Source organism: Ambystoma mexicanum, chromosome 12, assembly GCF_040938575.1.
Source record: "Ambystoma mexicanum isolate Mex_15411 chromosome 12, UKY_AmexF1_1, whole genome shotgun sequence".
Classification (NCBI taxonomy): domain Eukaryota; kingdom Metazoa; phylum Chordata; class Amphibia; order Caudata; family Ambystomatidae; genus Ambystoma; species Ambystoma mexicanum.
The window spans coordinates 622,901,096-622,914,232 of record NC_090936.1 but is presented as its reverse complement, the minus strand read 5'-3'; the positions used below and the strand labels follow the sequence as shown (position 1 = coordinate 622,914,232).

The 13,137-nt window shown below is 50.8% G+C and overlaps 1 protein-coding gene across 4 annotated transcripts in view; it reads right to left on the bottom strand.

The window, feature by feature from the left end:
- EEA1 (early endosome antigen 1) overlaps window positions 1–13,137 on the bottom strand; it is a 1,786,886-nt gene that overhangs the window by 966,837 nt on the left and 806,912 nt on the right. The window lies entirely within an intron of this gene.

Here is a 13,137-nt window from a genome sequence, read left to right as displayed (position 1 = left end):
GATGAAACGGAGACCTCCTCCTTTCTTGGGTATCAGGGAATACCAGGAATACCAGCCCAACCCGCTCTGCTCAGGAGAACCTCTTCCAGGGCATCCTTCAACAGGGCTCGCAGTTCCTTCTGGAGTTCCTGTTCCGGTTGGCATGGAGATGCAGGGGGTCTGTCCGAAGGCATCCTTAATAAGCGCAGACAGTAGCCCAACCTTCCGAGCTCTAGGGCCCAGGCGTCGGAGGTAGTCTCCCGCAATTGGGCCCAATGCTCTGACAGCCGTCCACCAACCGGTAAATTGTGGGAGGGGATAATCAAAGCGGCTTTGAAGGCAGAGCCGCCCCTCCCTGCTAGCCTCTGGAAGCCCCTCTGCCCCTTTGATTGAGCGAGAAACACTTCTCCCCCGGCCTAGCTTACGGAAGCTGCGCCTTCATGCTGTTGGGGACATATCGCCTCTAGCCCCTGCCCCTTGAGTCAAAACTGAAAGCAGGCTTGCCGGCTGCGCAGCTAGGCCTAGTGACTTTGTGGCAATTTTGGACTCCTTAAACATCTCCAGGGGGAGAGTCTGCTTTCGGACCGAATTGAATTGATATTTTATTTCTATCGCACTTGTACACAAGTGTTTGAGAGTGCAACAAGACAAGGGAGAGTACAGGGGAGAACAAAAAACGATCTTACTAGGTCCAGTGACATTAAGAACGCGGAAGTGCATGGGAGAGCGGAGGGGGAAAGTGCATGGAAGGGGGAGAAGTGGAAAGTGCGGCGCAAAGGAGAAACAGATAAATAATAAATAAATAATAAGGGCAGTGGCAAGTGTTTTAAGGCAGCAGGCAGGGTAGGTCTGATAAGTGCAGGAAGAAAAATGGGGGGGGCTGTATGGGTACAGATAAAGACCCCAGTGCAAAGGGTGGCCCGGAGGCAGTGCAGGAGGGTGGCAGGGAGAGCAAGTACCTGGGCCCGAAGGATAGAGGGTGGCCAGGTGCACAGTGCAAGAGAGAACAGATAAGCAGGGGAGAGGCGGAGCAAAGGCAGAAGCAAACAGGAAGGTCTTGAGGTGCTTTTGGAACCGGAGATGGTTCTCCTCAAGTTTTAGAGTGGCAGGGATGCTGTTCCAGAGGGAGGCCCCAGCCGAAGTCAGATCCAACCCAGCTCATTTCTTGAAAAAATGACTGACCCTGAGGGAGTTGGAGGTAGAGGAGCGAAGAGCTCGAGAGGGGAGGTATTTGCGGAGGGGTAGCTGAAGGTATTTTGGACCCAGGACCCAGAAAGCCTTGTGGATAATGCAGAGGGTTTTGAATTTAATCCTTGCATCCACTGGGAGCCAATGGAGAGATTTCAGAGCTGAAGAGATATGATCCCAGGGCTTGAGGCCAAGGACAAGTCTTGCAGTCCTGTTCTGGATTACTTGCAGAGGGCGGAGAGTAGAGGCAGGTAGATTTAGGAAGAGGCTATTACAATAGTCTAACCTAGAGAGAACCAGAGCTTGGGAGACAGAGCTTCTCGGGGAATGAGTGGAAAAGCAGAGTACCTCTGAGGAGGTGCAGTAGGAAGTTTGACTTTTTAGAGACATCAGAGATGTGGGCGGGGAAGGAAAGTGTGGAGTCAAAGATTACCCCAAGGTTATTATCCTCGCAGGTGGGGGTAGGAAGAGGGCCAAGAGAGGCCGACCAGTGAGTGAGGGGTAAGGATGGTGAAAGTGTGTGGATGAGGAGGAGCTCCATCTTGCTGGCATTCAGACAAAGATCATTGGCGGCACACCTATCTTCAATGGCAGTTAGGCAATCAGAGATGAGAGGGGGAGAGGAGGTGGCCGAGGGAAGCCAGAAAAGGAGTCGAGTGTCGTCAGCGTGGCACTAGAAATTTGAGCAGAAAATGGCAATGCAGTGGGCAAGAGTTGCCAGGTATTGGTTGTAAAGCCAGGGCGAGAGATTAGATCCCTGCGGAATACCACAGGTAGAGAGGGATATAGATGAAAGGAAGGACCCAACTTGGCACTGGGAGGGCCGATCAGAGAGGAAAGAGGTCAGCCAGGACAGAGCCTGATCAGTGATACCCAGGTTATCACAGAGACCGTTGAGCAGGATGGTATGGTTGACCGTATCGAAGACAGAAGAGACATTGAGTAGGATGAGGACAGAGGGAATGCTAGAGTCAAGGTTGGAGAGCAGATCTTCACGGGTGTTCAGGAAAGCAGTTTCCGTGCTTCTGGCAGCTCTGAGGCTAGACTGGTGGTCACAGAGATAGCCAACAGAATCGGAATGAAGGTTAAGCTGAGAGATGGCCAGCTTTTCCAGGAGTTTGCCCAGAAAGGTAGTAATGGAAATTGGGTGATAGTTAGCCGGACAAGAAGGATAAGTTGTGGGTTTCTTGAGAAGAGGATGCACAAGCGAGTGCTTCAGAGGGCAGGGGAAGGATCCTGAGGCAAAGGAGTGGTTGCAAAAATCGGCAAGGGCCAGAGCGAGGGTGTCAATGTGGTCCTTGATGGTTTTAGAGGAACAGGGGTGAACCTGTTTTGATGAGGCTTTCATGGATCGGACTTGTCTAGCGACCTCATCAGGGAAGAAAAGAGGAAAGAACGAGAAGGAGGGTGGGCGTGGCTGAAGGAGGGTCAGCAAGCACAGACAGAGAGGGGAGAGGAGGGGCAGGGGAGGAGAGGGTGAACAGGAAGTCCTGGGTTTTTTAGATAAAGTGAGAGGCAAGGGCATTGTAAAGAGCCTGGGAGGCAACAGGAGGGGTAGAGACTGCAGCAGGGTTGGCCAGCTCCTTGCAGATTTTAAAGAGTTGGGCCGAGTTGTTAGATGCCGCAGAGACACAGGCTTGTCTCTCTTCTTGGTGAGGACAGAGAGTCGGCATTGCCTTTGGAGCAGGCGACAGGCCAGTTTGTCAGAGGATGAACAAGAATCCCTGCATTTCCTATCAGCCGCCCTACACTTACGTTTAAATGTAGCTAGGTAGGAGTAATACCAGGAATTGCACTTGGCTTTGGACTTCAAACAGATCCTCATGACAGGGGTAAGGGCATCAAGGCAATGTTCCCTCTAAGCTGTGCGCATGTGCGCTTGTACAGCTTGCTTCTGGGTTCCGCTCACAATATTTTTAGCAGTGCATGCAGGCAATTCTCACCTATTCAAAAAGATTAAGGTACAAGCCACAACAATTACCAGACATTTGTTTTTTCTTAAAATACCAAACTAATCTTGATATTCTGGTACAGCTCATTTGCATTACCATACTATCCAAGTGTGACCTAAAAAACATAAAAACACCAACAACAGAATCCACTCACAAGAGGTTAAAATCGAATATGAAAAACTGGCTCCATGAACAGAAGAATCTAACCAAGATATGCCTGGACACATTAACCAAATAATGTTCCCTCCCCACCCATGACTCTGATACTTGACTCTACCACGCTTTTACCATATCAACTTCTGCCCCCTGAACACATTCAGATATCAACATAGACTCTTCCTCGCTTGGATCTACGAAAGGTTATCAGACTTACCTACATCCACTTGCTTTATATTTGTTGTAGTATGAATAACATTCAAGTGCCATCATTTCTGTTGCGTTTGATGCCTTACCAAAAGCATCACCCATACTAGGTAACCCAACTGTCAGCCAAATATTGGAAACTGACTGTCAGTAAGCAGGCTACTTGGATGTGTAGCCTCATTCAATGCTTCCTCTTCTTTGTACATATGTTATGCAAGTGCTTTGCAGCGGTCCCCTTGCAAGTTAACACATGAAACTCAAATACAAATTTGCCATCTAAGGATTTTGAGTAGACGCTAACATTACCCTATAAGTGGAGAGCAACATTGCAATATCATTTACTTGGCCTACAAAGGATAAAGGATATGGACTGTGCCTGGCATTTCTCCTCTATATTATTAGAATGCTTTTCACACAATGTGCATCTTTTCCAAGTGTTCAGAGTTCCATTGGGCATACACCTTAACTCGCTGCTATACAAAAACAGCTTCAATGAGCACTTGTATAATACTATAGGGTTGTAGGCGTATGTTGCAAGAAATGAACTGCAGAATAAATGTGTACGTGCAGATTCATGACATTGTCTCAAAATGCACATAATATTGTAATGGGATATTTGCATATATTTTGCTTGCAAAGTATTGTTGGTATGCAAATATCCCAATGAGTGTTTACTGCTACAATCCCTCACATTTTACAGTGCTCTGTCAACTAGTATCAGAACACAGCACAAGAGCCGGGGCAACCAGGGTTACAGGCAGAAGAGCAAAGGAGAACACTCCTTAATGATGAACAAATCAGCAAAGTTAAAAAATCAAGTCAAACGTTTCGGCAGTACAGGGAAGGAAATGCGTTTGTTTTCTAAAAGGGTAGAAAACTACACCTTCTGTTTGTATCCATGCTGCACTGCTGAGGGCTTTTCTATATAATCATGGGTTATTTGTTTAGTGACTCAAATAAGTTTCAGCTGGATGCTTGAGTGTTAGCAATGAATTACAGAAGAGGGGTCCGTGGTTACAGAAGAAGGCACTCAGTCTGTTGTGCCACTGATCATTGCTGCCATTAACTTAAAAGGCCTATATATGTTATTTTCTTAAACAAGGATCCATAAGAAACCTCAGTAAGGCTCTTCTTGAATTTTGTTTTGTCTGTGGTGAAGAACGGCGGTACAACTATGATCTGTATTAGAAGCCCTGTCTTTAACTTCCTATGTCAGGGTTGCAAGCAGGGGTCTGATAGGATTTTGCTCCCTACTTGGATTCAAATGATTGTTCAGAGAGTAATCAAGTAATGGGGATATTTTATGCTTATTAAAAAATAAGCTTTCCTCTTACAATTCCTCTTGAGATCATGCAGCAATTTAGAGTTCTTGCCTATGCCACCGCTCAGCTGGTAATTAACTTAAAAAAATATCAGTGCAGCTTTGTGGGTAAAGCCGGGGGTAGGCTTGGTTGTGTTCATCGTTTCCCATTTTTGTTGAGCACATTTGCCTGTTTTTATGGAATATAAATTGATAGTGTGTATGCCTCCTAGGGCTTTTTTGGAGTAAGTGTTGTCACAGGACAATGTAATGTGGACAGTAAGCAGAGGGCATGGATTTTGCTCATCAGATACTGAGGTGCAATTATTCTGATGCAATTATTATTACATATTTCATATCCTTACACAAACTATAACTGTTCTGCTGGCCTTTGAATTACATCATTAAAGTGGCACATGAACTCCTATTGCCATGTTTTCTTTTTTTTTCTTTTTTTTAAACTTTTCTTTATTGGCAAGAAGTAGCAGCCGGTACAGTGTAAATTAGCACAATAACACACATTTCACAATAAAGCATGGTTCATGGCATACAGGTATTACAGAGGGTCATATACAGTGCCAACTGCGGTTATCCGCGGTAGAGGCGTGCTTCATGTAACAAGATCAGCCCCCCGATCAGGAGAGGGAGGGGAAGACCGGAGCTCCAGGTCCACCTTATTATTCAGGTAACTACAGAACTCAGTCCAAATGTTTTTAGGGCGAGCATTACCCGGAAGCATTTTAACATAGTCCTCTTCACAGGATTGTGTCCAGGTGAGGGCCTTGAGCCAGATCTCCAGAGAGGGAGGGGACCTGCGCTTCCAGCACTGCAAAATACATTTCTTGGCCACACTCGCCGCCACATTTAAGAACTTGGCTACCCGTTTTGGTTCAGTCCCTTCCCAGAGCCCAAACAGGAGAGGCAGGGGTTCAGGATCCACACGGAACCCCACAATTTCAGAGAGGGCATTGAGTACCGCGTTCCAGAACGGGGCCAGCGCCCCGCACGACCAGAACATGTGTGCGTGGTCCGCATCGCTAGCCCTACATCTCTGACATGGGTGTGATTGATCTCGGGCAAATTTTCCAATCGCATAAGGGGTGTAGTACAGGCGGTTAAGCAGCTTGTATTGGATACACCTAACTCTGGAGTTAAGGGAAACCCTGCGGGTGTGCATGCACATTTTGGACCACATATCGTCTGTGATGTCTAATCCCAGGTCCCGGCTCCAGGCATCCCGGACAGTGTGGGGGGGTTCAGCAGCCCGTGTCATCAACATTTTTATATAAGTAGGATACGATACCCCTACAACCAGCGGAATTGGCAATATAGCAGACCTCGGGGGATTCAGGGGGTTCGTTCGGGTATGAAGGCCACAGGCCCTGGACCGCCGCCCTAATGCGGAAGTATTGCAGCAGTTCTACTGGGGATCTGGAGTGGCCAGGCCTCCACGTCTCCGGGGTGATGAATTTCCCGTCAGGGAACAGATCAGAAAGTGATCTGTATCCCAGGTCCGACTAGTGGCGTATAAGGAGCTGATCCTGTGTGGGGATGAGGCCCGGGAAAGACCAGAGGGGAAGCCATTTGTAGTACGTGGGGGGGGGGGGGAGTCCGAATTATGCGTAAGGATCTGCCTCCATGCTTTGATGGTGGAGACCACTGGGTCGGCAGGGGCATGCGTCTGATACGAGTGAAATAGGATCAGGGACATGACATTCACCTCCTCGGTTGCTAGGATTTCGAGTTTAACATGCAGGGGGCGGGGGGGTTCGTGGTGGTGATACCAATACGTGGCATGCTGGGCTTGGGCCGCCGTCCAGTACTGGGTGAGGTCAGGAGCTCCAAAGCCCCCACTCTCGTAGGGGAGGGTCATGTGCATCCACTTCCTGCGCACGGCGCCCGAGTGCCAATGAAAACGGGCGAACTCAGAGTGTAGGTCCGAAAAGTATTGTTTCCCGGGCCAAAGAGGAACATTAGCGAACACATACAGGAGTTTAGGCACGATGATCATTTTAATTAGGGATAGTCTCCCTGATAGTGAGAGGGGAAGGTTCCGCCATCTCTCTATTCTGGTACGAGCGTACTGTGCGGCGGCCCCATAGTTATCAGACACTAACGAGGCTTTCGAGAGGGCCACATGGACCCCCAGGTATTTGATGCCCTTGGGTGCCCATTTGAGAGGAAATTCACATGCAGGCTGGGGGGTAGCAGGAGTAAGGGGAAGGATTTCTGATTTAGAATAATTTATGGCAAAGCCTGAGAATGTGCCAATTTTTATGATTTCTCGTATGATCGGGTCGAGGTGGACTGAGGGGTTTCTGACATATAAAAGCACGTCATCTGCGTACAGTGATATAATTTCGGGGGTGTCTCGGAGGCGAATCCCTCTGCGCATGTGGTTGTTCCGCACGCTGTCCAGCCATGGGCTCTATGGCCATAGCAAATAACAAGGTAGAGAAAGGGCACCCCTGCCGCGTCCCTCTGTGGAGGGAGAAGGGGGCCGATAAGCGGGAGTTGACCAGGACTCTGGCTACCGGATTAGTGTATAGTAGTTTAATACAGGACAGCATGTATGGGCCAATTCCCATCTTTCCAAGCACCGCCCACAGATATTGCCAAGAAACCATGTCGAACGCTTTTTGGGCGTCCAATGTCACGGCCACAGCGTTGGCTTGGGGATCAATTCTGGAGATGACATTAAACAACCGTCGAATATTTAAGGCAGTTGAGCGGGCAGGCACAAATCCGCTCTGGTCAGGGTGGATGAGATATTTCATGATGGGAGGAACCTGTTAGCTATGATTTTGGCGAAGATCTTGGTGTCAGTGTTGAAGAGGGATAGAGGTCTGTAGGATCCGCACTCATCTGGGGGCTTGCCCGGCTTAGGAAGCACAGTAATGACAGCCTCCCGAAGGGACCGGGGGAGGGCGGCAAGACGCAGCGACTCCTCCCAAAGCTCGTGAAGGCGTGGAGCGAGGAGAGCAACGTGCTCCTGATAGAACTCAGCGGTCAGGCCATCCAGACCGGGGGCTTTTCCCTTAGGGAGGGCCGAGATGACTGCAGTTATCTCGTCAAGGGTGAAGGGAGCATCTAGTTGTTCTTTGGTGTCAAGGGATAATAGGGACATTGGGATGCATTCTAGGAGGTCGTCCAGGTCTTGTGGGCTGTGCTCCGATTGCTGAGCATAAAGGGTTGTGTAGAACTCTGCAAAGGTCTCAAGGATGGGGCTGTCGGACCAGTGTCGCACTCCATCGCTATCTATGATGCTATCAATGCGTGCCCTACCACTCTCGGCCCGGGCGAGACGGGCCAGCACTCGGCCTGGTCTCTCCCCCTCCCCGTATTTCCGGGCCGCGACGGGGCGGGCGAGGTAGTTTATCTCGTTATGGGCAAGGGACTCGAACGTGTCTAGTTCGGTTCTAATCTGTGCTAGTATGGGCGGAGTCGGGGTGACCGCGTATTCGCGCTCTAGGTCTCCAAGCTTGGTCTCAGAGCGGTGCAGGGAGTTTCTAATATCTTTGAGTACCCTGGCCTCCCTAGAGATGCACATGCCCCTGATGAAACCTTTAAAGGCCTCCCACCTTGCCCCGTCCGTAGTGTCATGGCGTTTGTTGCTGTCAAAAAACGTGGTGATATCTGCAAGAATGTCAGCCTTGAATACAATGTCGTGTAGTGTGTCAGATTTAAATCTCCAGTTAGAATGCAGAGGTAGGGCAGGGCGCAGGGCGATATCCAGCGTGATCGGGGAGTGATCGGAGAGTGTGCGAGGGAGAATCTGTGAGGTGAGTGCTTTGCCCATGAGGCCCGCAGAGAGAAGGAACAGGTCAATCCTGGAGTGACTGTCATGGACAGAGGAGTAAAATGTAAACTCTTTTGACACCGGGTGGAGAATCCTCCAGGCGTCCACCAGACCAGCGGCGAGCATGTGTGCGTGGAGGCGACGGGCCGCCCTGGACATTGTTCTGGGAGCAACCCCGGATCTGTCCAGGTCGGAGTCCAGGATGAGGTTCATACCCCCCCCCCCAAATGATGGGAACCCCAACATAGCCAAGGAGGATATTAAGGATATGGTCAAAGAATTTGGGTGTGTCAATGCATGGAGCGTATGTGTTGACCAAAAGGCACTCTGAGTTGGCTAGGAAACAATGAAGGATCACATATCTGCCCTGGGCATCGATATGGCTGGTGCGAAGGGAGAACTCCAACGACTTGTGAATCAAGGTGAGGACACCCCTGGATTGGGAGGAGAACACAGTGAAATATTTATTAGGGCCCCAAGCCGGGGCGAGCGAGGACGATAATTGTGCAAGGGCATGAGTTTCCTGTAGGAAGAGTATCTTGACCCCGTGCCTCTGGACGTAGGCCGTGACCCTGCGTGCCTTGGTGTAGTTGCTAAGCCCCCAGATATTCCAGGACATTAGCCTAATGGACATTTATAGCAATTTAGGGGGGATCCGAGTAGTGTGTGTCAAACCTTGCCAAATAGATGCCGGCCACTAGTGCGGTGGCCTGATGTGTCATTTCAGAAGCTGCCACTGTCTCACCTTTTTTGTTAATATAACTTCCCCGAATACCACCTCCCCCCACCCTCACTGCCACCCCCAACCTAGCAGTGCCCAGAGACCCACCCAAATTCTCATGGCGTTCATACCAAAGCCAACGTGGCTGGTTCAACCCCCAAACCAAACAAGGGGGCAGCCCATGAACTGAACAAGCCAAACTCGGAGTTGCAACTGCAGCGGGGGTAGCTGCTGCCGTGACCCGGTCAACATAGTTGAACGGTGGAGTACACCAAATAGTGTGTAGCGGTGATTAAGTTAAATCGTGAGAGGAGACCGCATAGCAGGGCCCAGTGAGCAAGGGTTGTAGGGGTATATAGTTCACGTAAAGGTGCCATATTTCGTGGACAACACATCTGCGACCCTCATAGCATGTCTTAAACATTCAACAATGAGTTGCGACAATAGGAGCATTCATAACAGGAGGATACATGAAATAACAAGTAGATCACAAAGAACAGGCATGGTACCAGTACCACAATGAGGCAGGTATCAGGTGTGTAACAGGCCAGCTCAATCCTCATCACTAGGGTCGGTCCCGGGGCCCGCGCTAGGAATGTGAGCCTCGATGAATTTCACCGCCTCCTCAGGGACAGTGAAAAAGTACAGTTTATTACGGTGATTGAGCTTCAGCCTGGCGGGGAATAACATGGCATATTCTACCTTCCTCTCTCTGAGCATCTTCTTCACTCCATTAAATTGCCTTCGCTCCATTTGGACACTGACAGAGAAGTCCGGGAAAATGCAAATGATCTGGGATTCAAGTCTTAGTTCCCCCTTTTCGCGGGCCAACCGGAGGACGTGGTCTCTATCGCTGTAGCTGAGAACTTTGGCAATAATTGGTCTGGGGAAGTCGCCCGGTTTGGGGTGAGGGGCCAGTGATCGGTGAGCCCGCTCAATAGTAAAGAAGGGGGAAAGTGGAGGATCTCCCAGGAGGTCTCTCAGGAGGGCCTCGAATGCCAGTTCCATTTTGCCCTTGAGAGCCGACTCGGGAACCCCGACGATGCGGATATTGTTCCTGCGGGACCTAGATTCCAAGTTATCGCACTTCGCCTTGACCTGCTTCATATCACGCACCAAGTCCGAGACCATATTCTGGAGCACGTGCACCTCATCCTCGGTTGTTCCAATCCTAGTTTCGGCCTCACCTAACCTGGTGCCATGCTGATCCAATTTGGTGCGCAGGGAGGCTACGTTGGCATTTATGTCGTCTAATTTTTTGTGAAATAACGCAAAGTTTTTGGCCATAGACTCCATGAGCGACGTAAGGTCTGACTGAGGGGGGCAAGAGGAAACATCCGAGTTGTCAGGAGGAAGGGCAGCCTCGGCCTGAGCTTGGTCTTGCTTGGCTAGGGCTTTAGCAAACTTGTCCATTGCCCCAGCCTTGTTGGCCCCACGTGCCTTGCCGGACATTCTCAGGGAGCGCCTTGAAGAGAGAGTGCGTATTTTCCGCGGGGAGGCAGGAATGGTCCCCAAGAGGTTAGAGAGGGGCTTGGGCCGTGATCAGCGCCCAGCCTTGTTGTGTTCCGGGACGACAAGTCCACCCAAGGGGCCAGGGCCGAGGACGCCAGTAGTGGCAAGCAGCAGAATCAGGGGCGCGGGGTACCCTAAGGCGTAGTGAGAGGGAGCCCCCCTTAGCACAGAGTATTGGGCGCCCAGGACGGCACCCTACCTCCCCAGAACTGGCGGAGGTGCAGCCCAGAGAAGAGGCTGAGCAGTAGAGCCTGATGTGCAACGGACAGATCCCTCGCTCCTCTCACCTTGGGACCCTGTGGGTCGAAGAGCCGTAGTTTGTCCGGGCCGTAGCAGGGCCCCCAGCTTGGCAGTGTGTTGAGGCAGGATCAAGGCCCCGAGCCCCAGTGGGCCCCGCGCCGCAGCCGGCAGAAGGTACCAGCAGAACAGTCGACGGGGGCCTCGATTCGGAGCAGGCAGCTGGAGCGGGCCGCCGCAGGGGCCAGTGGCGCAGGCCACGGGGCGCTCGGGTGTGCGCACGGGGGCCGCTCCGGCAGCCCCCACCGTAACCTCGACCGCCAGGGGCCGGCGCCCTCCTATCAGCCAGAGACGGGAGCGCTCGGAAGCGGTGCCTCGGCGGGTGGCCAACGGCTCCGGCAGCTCCACAGACGGGGCGCGGCCCGCAGATTTCGATGGCACACAGAGGGCCGGAGGGTGGAGAGGGGGCGGCTCAGGCGGCCGGACCCGAGCCGCAGGAGCGTCCACCCCGGCGGGCCGATGATGGGGGATGGGCCGCAATCAGCGTCACGCGGGCCGGAGTCCTTCAGAGGTGGAAATGATGGCCTCAGATGTCCGTTTTCGCCCAGAAAAAATGCTGTGTGTAGCAGTGTCAATGGGCAGTAGGATGCGTGAGGTCTCGGCGATAGCTTGTCTTTAGAACCGCTGATTCCGGCGGATTTGCATCTCGCGGGTCACAGAGCTTAGACGCTAAGCGGCCATCTTGTCGGCTGCTCAACAGCGCCCCCCCTATTGCCATGTTTTCTGACACATTCCTTTTAGTTGCCATTATTTCATCTCTAAATATTGTATTCGGTGAGGGATTTTTGATAGCCACTGCAATTATGAAAAGAGATATTTGTTTTTTATACTACACATGAGTGTTTTCCAGTGGCATAAAAAACACGTTTTACTCTGCACAGGAGTATTTTTGCTAGGTACTGTGGCAAATATTGAAGTCTTGGACTAGTTGATGAGTTGTCTTTATAATAACATATACAATATTGTTGTAGCCTGTGTGTTTGGAAACATTGTTGGAAGATGCATCTTTCACAGATTTTTAAAGAATTGCAGCGGATGGAAAGCGGACAAAGACAGTAGCTCACTAACTACGCATGTTCACAAAGTGGTTTACCTTATTATTCAGTTGCGCCCATGGAATATAATGTGCGCACAACAGCCAACCAGTTCCGCTCATAGAGAAAAATAATTAGAGGGAACATTGATCAAGAGTATCAGAAATTGAAGAGTAGAGCAGGGAGAGGGCTGTGTCAGGATGTGAGACATCCAGAGGTGGGGAGGAGGGGAGGGCGAGAGAAGGTGGCTGCGAAAGTCTCAACTGACACACGCTTCATGGGCCCGTGTCCGAGAAGGTAGGTGGCAATGTTGGGGTAGGCTTGGCTTGGGGGGAAGAGAGAGGAGAGATGAGGAGAGGAGGGAATGATTGTTCCAGGAGAGAGGAGTGGTCAGAGGGATGGAGAGGGGGAGGTCAGAGGAGATCAAGACATCGAGTGAGTGCCCTGCAGAGTGAGTCGGGCCACAGGGGAGGATGGATAGGGAGAGGGAGTCGCATAGGTCACGGAACAGTACAGAGGAGGAACAAGGAGAATCTAAATGGATATTGAGGTCACCGATGAGGAGGAGTTGAGTGGTAGAGACCAGGAGGGAGGAGGAGAGGTCCGCCCACTCGGGGGAATTAGGTGATTTGACCAGGAGGCCAGTAGATGGTAGCCACAGAAAGAGAATGGGTAGGAGAGAGAGAAAGCCTACAGACAAGGCATTCAAAAGAGGAGCAAGCAAGATTTGACTTTCACGCAAAAATCAAAAACAGCAAGTGTGCACCAAAGTGTGCTGTTGGGCTGGACTGCTTGTGGCTCCGTTCTCCTGCTTCTACTCGATCATTTTCCAGTGTCTGCAGCACGAGTCGGCAAGAGGAACTGACATAACTCACATAATATTCACCTTGTTATTTCTGGTGGCATATTTCTAGCATGGAGTCCCCAATTGTTTTCTTTTTTGTTTTACTTTAGTTTCTTCTTGGCCCTGCTGCCTGCCTCCCGCCTCCCAG